Source organism: Jaculus jaculus, chromosome 1, assembly GCF_020740685.1.
Source record: "Jaculus jaculus isolate mJacJac1 chromosome 1, mJacJac1.mat.Y.cur, whole genome shotgun sequence".
Classification (NCBI taxonomy): domain Eukaryota; kingdom Metazoa; phylum Chordata; class Mammalia; order Rodentia; family Dipodidae; genus Jaculus; species Jaculus jaculus.
The window spans coordinates 285,192,136-285,202,845 of record NC_059102.1 but is presented as its reverse complement, the minus strand read 5'-3'; the positions used below and the strand labels follow the sequence as shown (position 1 = coordinate 285,202,845).

General features: G+C 40.2%; 1 pseudogene; it reads right to left on the bottom strand.

Annotated features, from left to right (window-relative positions):
* Nucleotides 1-9,912: 9,912 nt before the first annotated feature.
* LOC101598686 lies at nucleotides 9,913-10,506 on the bottom strand (annotated as a pseudogene).
* Nucleotides 10,507-10,710: the final 204 nt, after the last annotated feature.

Sequence of the window (10,710 nt, the reverse complement as noted above, 5' to 3'; positions counted from 1 at the left end):
GAAATGTAAGAATTTTCCAAACAAAATTACATTTAATTAAAAGAGTCAAACTATTCCATAACATCCCTATGAGAAAGAGTGGAATGTGACAGATGACCAAAAAGAAAAGAAAAAATCCAGAGGGTTTTGAAGCACTAAGTTCAGAAATCACTTGCTCAGACTATTAGTGAATAAGAAAATACATAATGAAGTTTCAGATCTACCACAAGCCAGCTGTTGTGTGCTGTAATGAACATCCATTGTCAGTCCTGACAATGGAGGGGGCAAAGCCCACAGGGGACTTCAGCAAACAGTGTTCTTCGCTGCATCTGAGTGGTTCCATTTGTTACATTCTGGCTGTCATCTCTCCAAAGCTGGCCCTTACATCATAAAACAGCCTATTTCATACTTTTCTTGCTTTTTGACTAGCCTTCACTGTTTATAGAGCCATGGTTATAAAGAAACAAAGAAGTACAAAATGGGAAAAGTACTAGAGGTAATGAAAAAGTAACTGGACCCCTGAAAGATTGATCTGCACTAAAATATTGTTTTTGAGCAATAAAAAGAGATATGAGCCATTTTCAATACTAAGTACAAGTCATTTTGAAGTCTTATGGCCTTTGAGCCTGCATGCTTTGTCTAATCCTGAAACTAGGCTGGGACACCTAGATGACAAAGATGATCTCCACCTCACTCTTGAAGCATGTTCATCACATGGCTCCAAACACCCACTCCTTAGGCTTCTTCCCACTGGAGTGTGTCCACACAAGCTTCCACACCATGCCCACACAAGCCTTACCCTTGATGGCTGGATCAGCACCCTCTTGGAAGCTGTCTTGGCTCTGACCTCTCCTGTAAACCTGGATGCAAATTGTCAAAACAAACTTTTTCTGACTTCATCAAACTACAACTACCCGAGAGAAAATATGCATATTTAAAATGTATGACTAGATTTGTGTGTGTGTGTGTGTGTGTGTGTGTGTGTGTGTGTGTGTGTGGTGTCTGCATGTGTATTTACAGATGCATATACCCCATGCATATGTGTTCAGAGGCCAGAAGATATTGAGTATCCCCATCTTATTTCTGTGAGATAAAGCCTTTCGCTGAACTTGTACCTGTTTTTCAGTTAGATTGTCTGACCAGGGAACCCTGGGAACCCTCTAATCTCTGACCCATCAGTGATGGCATCATAGGCATGCATGGAAAGGCCCAGATTTTTTACATGGGTAATGGAAATTGGAACTCAGGTCCTCATGCTTGCACAGAAAGCATGCCTATCCACTAAGCTATATCCATAGTCTCATGACTTAAAGTTTTGGTATATGTTTCCACTGTGGAATGGTTACCACAGTTAGGCAAGTTAATATATCCATCACTTCACAAGGTAATTATTATTTATGTTTTGTTTTGTGAAAGCTTCAGTTCCACCTTCTCAGTAAATTTTGAGGCTACAAGGTGTAAAGTAATACTGTGGTGAGAATTATGCTTTAAATATAAATCTAGGGACTTCTAAGTTAGGTTGGTCAGTAAAGTACTTGCCTCACAAGCATGAAGACCTGAGTTCAATTCCCAGGATACACATAAAAATGCCAGATGTGGTAGCATGAACTTGTAAGCACAGCACTGAGCAGGCAGAGATGGAGGATCCCTGGAGCTCACTAATCAGCTAGTCTAGCCTAATTGGTGACCTCCAGGCCAATGAGGGGCCCTGTCTCAAAAAAAGTACAGAGCATAGCTGCAGAATAATACCCAAGTTTCTCCTCTCAGCCCCACATGTACATGTACCAGCACATCACACACATGTAAATACACACACACACATTACAGATGCATATGCCCCATGCATGCATATATATGTGCCATTTCACTGCTCACATCATTCAAAACTTCCTGCTGTATTTCAAATACAATCTAAACTCCTCACATGGTATCCAACGTTTTAGAGATCACCTCAAGCTCTAGTTGTCTCCTTTTGCCCTCGTCATGCTGAATCCCTACACAGGATGTGCCTGCAGTTCCATCCACTATTCCTGTTCAAACGCTCCAGCCACACAGGTCCTGAACACCCATATTTATTTATACTGGGTCTTGACACCCATGCATACCCACTCACACTCTGGAGCCTCTTCATCTGCTTTACTGCTTTGCAGAATTTGATGCTATATAAAACCACCTTGCTTAAGGCCATGGAGAAAACTAAGAAGTTATAGGTGATTGCTTGCAAAGCCTGCCAGCTCAAGTTCATTTTTTCAGTACCCATGTGAATCCTAATACACAAAGTGGTACATGTGTCTTGCATTTGTTTGCAGTGGCAAGAGATCCTGGCATATCTATATATTATCTGAAATAGCAGATATTTATTGTTTACTATCATTGTAAACCTAAGAAACTAAAGGTTAAGATGTGTGTCAGCTTGCATTTGATGATATTACTAAAGACCACAAGCCTGGTAGCTTGAAATAGCCTTTGTTAGCAGAGTTATGTCTGATCTGGAGGCTTGAAGGAAGAAGAAATCACTTTGCCTATTCCAACTTCTACAGCTACCTGCATTTCTGGACTTCTGGCCCATTCTTCTATCCAGTATATCATTTCAAAGCCTGGATCCAGTGCCCCATCTCCTTTTCCTGACTGTAATTCCTGCTGTGTACCTATTAGAAGACCCTTTGTGATGATTTGTAATCTACCTGAATAGCTCTGAAGATTCTCTCCATCTCAAAGTCCTTAATCTAATCAAATTTATAACACAAAGTCCGTTTTGCCTTATAAGGCAACATACTCACAAATTCTTGGGTTAAGGCATTCACATCATGGGACAAGGAGGTGGGGCATTACCACAGAATATTTCAGTAGTTTTCTCAACATCAATTAGCGAAAAAGTGTCAAAGATAGGATTTAATCCTGCGCTTTTTTCACTCCATAGTACAAATTCTATGGTTAGTGATGTCTTTTAAGTTTAAACATACCATCAGCCATCCAGGGCAAGCAATACTAAGAAGGGAGATTAGGGCCGGGAGGGGTGGCGACCTTGTGCTATCTTCAGAGTCGTATGCTGCAAGCAATCTCTGTCACTCCAGAGAAGAGTTTCGTGTACATAGTTGCTCTCTGTATACAAAGATGCACTCATGAGGATGTCATGAGGTTTGCCAGAGGGGATTATTTGTAGGGCTCTGAACTACAAGAAAGAAAAACAACATAAGAGCATCTGCCATTTGGTGAACACTGCTGTTTCTAGATTCGTTCACGTGCTCATCATCTCAGTTATCGTTATCATTTTTGATAAGGAAGTTGTTCACAGGTATAGAATGAATTATCTACAGCTCCAAGGGAAGCAAAGGGAGGGAGTCCACGATTGATGTGCTCGCCACCAACGCCCACGTCCTTTCCCGAATACTCAAAATACTGCCAGAGTAAAGGAATGCTACCCTGTGGAACTCATGGTTCATTGCCTCTAAATATGAGGAAATAGAGAAAATGTACAGCACTTGTGAATTACTTTCTGGATATTTTTTCTTAGTGATTTCAAAGGTGAGACAGTAGCTTGTGCACTTTGTGCAAATTACAGAATCCTTGTTGAGGGTTACTTGTGCCTGGATATAAATGGTAATGTTGGGCAAAGCTTACCAAATCAGGTGTAAATCTGCAGCCTTTTTCACAGGGTTACATATTGTTCATTTGAGATCACCCAGTATTTAGTTTGGAAAGAGATTATAAGCCCAGGAGTGTGCTAACAGTAGGATTCCTAAGCAGGGAAGGGGCACTCTCCATGGCAGGTCTCCTCACCCTGATGGGAAGGACGGTTTTTGCGAACTAGTTACAGTACAGGGACTACCAGTGCACACATCTATCAGGAAAAGCTCTGAAATCTCTTACCCCCTAACCGTTTAATCTCTGAGCTGCAACCCCAAACATACCACCATGACTAGTCATTTACAACACAACTAACATTTTGAACCTGTACTAGTCAAAGTGTTGAATTCTAGACACACAGGAGAATTACATACCAGTCTCTACCCCACAGAGAGAAAAAAAAAATTGTAAGCTAAATGCATTAAAGTATTATAGGGCTTTATACCTTCTATCAAATACAATGGGACCATTTGTGACCTTAGGCACAGATCCCTCAGACAAATTCCCAGGCCATACATACTTCTGGACATGCACACAACAGGATTTCTACTTCCAGACACTTAGTACCCGGACTGAGCAAATCTCCAGTGTCTTTGTTCAGTCAAGAAATGCATGAAGCTAGGGCTAGGGTAAAGTTCAGTGGCTGAGCACTTGCCCAGCATGTATAAGGCCTCAGGTTCATCCTCCAGCAGTGGGAACACACACACACACCAAAGAACCACATAAAACATCTTCCTCTTGCTCTTCTCCCTCCTGCAGCATCATTCATTCTCTTCACCCAGTTGTCTTTCCACACACCCACCTCCACTCCATCTCTCCCATGAAACCTTCCAAGTAGCTACAGTACACCTGGCTGCTTTCCTTGTGTCAGCCAATCAGAGATAACTGAGGTAATAGTGAATAGTGGAAAAACAAGCAGAGATTTAATCCATCATTAACTTAAAAAAAAAACAGTATCTTGAGTTTTATATGTGTGTTTTTCCCATGTTCATAAAGTGAAGAAATAAAAAAAAATGGCAGTAAGTAAACAAGGGATAGATTTGGGTCTATAAGCCTTTCATTTTCCCCTCAACTTGTACTAATATATCAATTAACCAACAGAACAAGAAGCCCATGCTAGGGAAACCCTCTGTGAAAGATCACTTCAAGAGATGATTAAAATTTTCACCTGGCATGCTTTTCTAATCTTCATTGCAAGCTTCTCCAGAAGTAAGTATCTTGGAAATGCAGGATTTCCAAGACTAAATGTCAAAAGCAAGTACCAAAATAGCCCACTGGAGTGTTTCCCCTAAGTAATACAAATCCCCCTCCAAATTCAACATGTCAGGGATATGCAAAGTTTAAAAGAAGGGCACAAAACTCTATAATAAATCCCAAAATATTGGCAGGCTTGTGAAAGATTTATGATTGGCCATGTCTTATAAGATTCTATTTTGAGCACATTCCTCCCAAACAACCGGACTTTCTGTATTTGCAATGAACTGTTCCGGATAGTCATCAAAAAGTAAATATCATGAGCAAAGATGTCCAAAAATAGAAGTATAGTTTTGAAAACATTAATCTCTTTTGTAAATTCAAGATATTTGTATTTGACCACTGCACACACCTACAATTTTCCTTTCCCATTCAACTCTCAAACTTCTACAAGTCTCTAGGGAACATGGTTTCCTGAAGGTTCAGACATCACTAGTGTGCCTTGAAGTGACAAAGATGCTCAATGTCCCATAATCTCACCCTTCCATTTCACACAAAACCATGGGGCCCCACCTGCTTCAAAACAGTGTGCCAAAGGTTGTAGGGGTCACAGTAGCTTGAAAACTCATGATCCTTTGTTTCATTTGGAAAAATATTTTCATTCCCACCTTAAAGAAGTTTTAAATGTATTTGAAGAGACTAATAATGTGTACTATATATATATATATATGATAAAGTGAAGAGGGATGAAGGCAAAAAGACTTATCTAAACCAATAGAAATTCATAAATTTTAGGAAGCCCTTTTTAATTTTTTTTGTTATTTTTATTTATTTATTTGAGAGCGACAGAGAGAGAGAGAGAGAAAGAGGCAGATAGAGAAAGGGAGAGAGAATGGGCTCGCCAGGGCCTCCAGCCACTGAAAACGAATTCCAGACACGTGGGCCCCCTTGTGCATCTGACTAACGTGGGTCCTGGGGAGTTGAGCCTCAAACTGGGGTCCTTAGGCTTCACAGGCGCTAAGCCATCTCTCCAGCCCAAGGAAACCCTTTTTATTTTTAATTACTTTTTGACAATTTCATACATAGAGTACATTTTGATCACCTCCTCTTGTTCTCTTCCTATTCTCTTCTAAAGCCTATTCCTCTTCCAAACTAATACCCTGTAGGAAAGTTATTTTGACTCATAGAACGTTGGGAGGCTAATGCTGATGGCAGGATTTCAAACAGATCTGAAGAGTGTATATTCACTCTTCAGTATCTATCAGTGCAACGTAAGGTTCTGTTTTGCAGATGGAATGGTTCTAGTAAAGACTCGCAAGGATGAAAGAACGTCAGTGCTCCTGGATGTCTGACACCTGCCTTGGAAAATCACTAGAGCTTCCTGATGGCAGAGTTGAGCAAAGGATGTCCTGATTCGAAATGTAGCGAATATCAACCTCAGTGAGCAAGACGACGAGACCTCACGCAGGAGAAGCACTGGAGGCGGGGGCTTCCAGGACATGCTATTTCTGTGGCTCATCAAACCCGTCAGTGAACCTTGCATTTTCCATTTTCTCCATTCTACCATCCTCATCAGATTGAGCTAAATCTCTTTTCTATCACAAAGTGCTGCAGCATCCTTAGCACCACACTGGGCACCACAGTATCCTGGATCTCCTTCAGTCATATACTCACCTCTAACTCAATCCTAAGACCAAAGCCTTCTCAAAACTAACCAGCATTTTACTCTGGAGTCACAGAAAAAGAAGTGAACAACTGAAAGTCAGCGCTTTGCTAACAAAGAAAGGTGAGCGGCTTTTGAGAAGGCTATTCAGTGTTAAGAGACCACAACTCTTCCTTAAGCCTTGTTTTGGAAGAAAGTAAAATAAAGGCCCTGTCTACCTCCTCAGAACAATGGCTCAGCCACAAAGGCTGCCCCAGACAGTGGCTTAGAGTCATTCTTGGCCACCACAGGTCTAGTTTGATAGACTGGTTTGGGATTGGGGCCAGGGCACCTACACATACTATCCAAATCATTATGCCAGCAGTTGCATAAAAGGAAAAAGGCAATAATTTAAGGGGAAAAATCTTTAGAGAAATTTGAAGGTGGTCACTTATGTTTTCCTGGTGTTGACAGGTGTTTCCCATAACCTCCTTATCCATTGTTAGGCATCCTAAGGGCAGGGCTTCACTGATTGCATGTCTCTTACCACTCATTGGAAGCTTAATCTGTGTATTTAAAGAATTTGAATCAATTTATTATTTTCTCAATCACTTTATTTCATAACATGATGTCAGAATTCTTAATGCCTTGGTGAAGGTAATGTTTTGGCTAAGGTCACTTGTGTTCTGCGTCATGAGCATATAATTTGGGCACCCAAATCAGCTTTCATAATTATATGTTGTTACAGTGTTGTTTTAGTAAGGAAATGATGATGATGTTTTGTGAAACCACATTGTCTTTTCTTTTTTGTTCAGCCACTGTTTTCTTCTTTATGATAAGAGGGAATTCAACACAAAAACAAAATGAGTCACTCCCTACTACCACTTCCCTTTCATTTTCCTTCCTGTTTTGCCCCCAGAGGTTGCAGTTAAGGTTGCACTGCCTGGATTCATTAGATTCCCCAGTCAGGCTTAAACCAAAGCATTGGGAAATGTTTTGCCCTTTACTCAAGAAGTATTTATTATAGAAACTGTACCAGAAAAGAAAAATACAAATAATATGCAGTCATCCAGTCTTACTGGGCAGCTATTAAAAATGATGCAATAGGGGCTGGAGAGATGGCTTGGTGGTTAAGGCACTTGCCTGCAAAGCCAAAGGACCTCTGTTCAATTCCCCAGGACCCACGTAAGCCAGGTGTGCAAGCTGGTGCATTTGGAGTTCATTTATAGTGGCTGGAGGCCCTAGTGTGCCCAATCTCTGTCTTTCTCTGCCTCTTTCTCTCTCTATTGCTCTCAAATAAATAAATAAAAACAAAATACAAAAAAAAGAAAAAAGAAATAAGCCAGGCGTGGTGGTGGTGCATGCCTTTAATCCAGCACTCAGGAGGCAGAAGTAGGAGGATCGCCATGAGTTCGAGACCACCCTGAGACTACATAGTTAACTCCAGGCCAGCCTGGACCAGAGTGAGACCCTATCTAGAAAAAGCAAAACAAAACAAAACAAAAAGATGAAATAAAAGCACATTTGTTGGCATGAGAAGGAGGTTCTCCATAAAGAAATATAAATGCATATACAGTTTACATTTTGGTATGTGAATATATATACATATTACTTTATTATTCATATTGACTCATAGATACATTGGGTATACTGTGTAAAGCAAACAAAACTACATAGTCATAGTCACATTCTCTTTGAAGGACTGGTGTGGGGCTGGCAAGGAATATGGTAAAAGGTGGTCAGAATGACAGAATCTCCTGCAGTGGGGGAATGAATCTGTACTGCTCTCTTTTACCAACTTCACCTGGTACAGGAAAAGTCTCGCCTATGATGTAAATCATGTTCATAGAAAGATTATCACTTCACAACAGAGTAGATGGCCTTATCCAGTTAACATATTTGAACTTGACCATAATGTACATTATTTGCATAGGAGCATACAGTGTCTATCTTCAAGATGTTCTTCTAGAAGACAACTTATAAATAAAACATTATTGTCCATGTGCTTCAGGAAAGATTTTTATATATTTTCATGAGAGCAAACAGGACTAAGTCACTATGTCTACCTGGAGGTCAAAGTCCTTCCCCTAGAATGCAGTGTTTTAATCAGGCTTTAAACATGAAGTTCTTAAGGGAGAAGTGTATCTTATTGCACAAAGGAGCCAAACAATGCAGCAGGACCTCAAGCGGATATAGACCAGGGAAAGGAAAAGCAGCTGTAGCTATGAGTGGAGCAAAAATAACAAAAAATATAGACCATCATCAAAATTGCAAATTTCATACTAAATCTAGGAAGAATGCTTGAAGACAGTTTTCTTTAACAAACATAAGCATAATTTTAAAATGCTTTCAGTGTGATTTTTGTAGTCACATAGTGAAGAACAGAGAACATGTGTGTTCACAGACTGAAGCTATTGGTTCCTTTACACTGTTCCTTTCAGAGCACAACTGTATGCCCAAAGTGAATGTCCAGAGTGGAGTTAACCAGCACTGCTTTACTCAGAGGAAGTATGAGAAATAGGTGCAATGCTACCTACACTAGACCCTCATAATAGGAGGAAAAGATGATGACATTAAAACAAAAGACTAATTGAGAGGGGACAGGGATATAATAGAGAGTGGAGTTACGAAGGGGAAAGTGAGGGGGAGGGAATTATCATAGCTTATTGTCTATAATTATAGAAGTTGTCAATAAAAAAAATGAAAATAAATAAGTGCAATGGGATGAATTTGTATACAACTAATTTATTCAGTATTTTAAATTTTGATTTGTATGTCTGTCATTAGCAAGACAAAAAGAAAGTTGGTAACCCTATATTAGTATCCCTGACTTATTCTTAGTTCTTATCTAATAAATCTGAAGCCCAGAGATCCACTGGACTACAGTCCTCTACTTTCTTTAGACACTGAAAATAGCCAATAAAAGGATACTACATAAAATGAAAACACAGGAAAAAGAGAATTGGAGTTAGAGGAAATTCCAAGATACTAGGAGAAAATTTTGAGACCAAAAGGACCTGAACTTAGTAACAAATAAGGCATTTATTTCCTTCAATGGGTGAAATAAATCTCTTGTTATTTTATTATTTGCTTTTCAACTTTTCATGCCAAATACCTAGTTTATATTTTTGTATTTTTAGGTGAATCATTTAGGACTTAGAGAGAAGGTATGCATATAAACCTCCTTCCTGGAAGAAACTAATGACTTCTGCATGGCTAATTACATGAGAAAAACACTACTAAAGAAACATTTATTTGGGCTGGAGAGACGGCTTAGCGGTTAAGCGCTTGCCTGTGAAGCCTAAGGACCCAGGTTCGAAGCTCAATTCCCCAGGACCCACGTTAGCCAGATGCACAAGGGGGCGCATGTGTCGAGTTCGTTTGCAGTGGCTGGAAGCCCTGGCGCACCCATTCTCTCTCTCTCTCTCTATCTGCCTCTTTCTGTCTGTCGCTCTCAAATAAATAAATAATTTTTTTTTCCTTTTATTTCCATTTATTTTCATGCTGAATTTACTCCCGTGCCGTAAGTTTTTGTTTCTTCAGTTTTTTCTGGGATATCTTTTTCTTCTGTGCAACCTCCTCTTCTGGTTTTGGAACAATCTGTTCCTTTTCCGTGAGGATCATCTCAATGTGGCAAGGAGAGCCCATGTAAGGGTTAATCCGACCATGAGCTCTGTAAGTACGGCAGCGCATCTTGGGTGCTTTGTTCACCTGGATATGTTCAATGACCAGAGAATCCACATCTGAACCCTTAAGTTCAGCATTACTCTCTGCATTTTTAAGCATGTGCAGCAGAAATTCAGCGCTCTTTTTGGGCCACCGACCCTGTGTCCAGCCCCACTGTTTAGCCTGGGCACACCTACCAACTCCACCATGTATCACGGGAATGGCACACACTGCTTCTTTAAAGTGACGTCTTTCAGATACTTAGTGGCTTTTCGGATATGCATACCCTTGACGGCTTGAGCAGCTTCACGGGTGTTCTTAAAGTGAACACGAAGATTTGAACCGCTTGACTTGCATGATTTTGTGGGGTTTTCTGGGTCGAGAGAGTAGGGAACCATTTTCACAGGTCACCTCACACCGCTAACAGGAAGAGCATAAATAAATTTAAAAAAAAAAAGAAAAAAAAGCTTTACAAAAGAAATATTATTCCATCATTTTCTGTTTGTTTTTCTAAGGCAGGGTCTCACTGTAGCTCAGGCTGACCTGAAATTTATTATGTAGTGTAAGGCTCAAATTGATGGTGATCTGCTGGGATTAAAAGT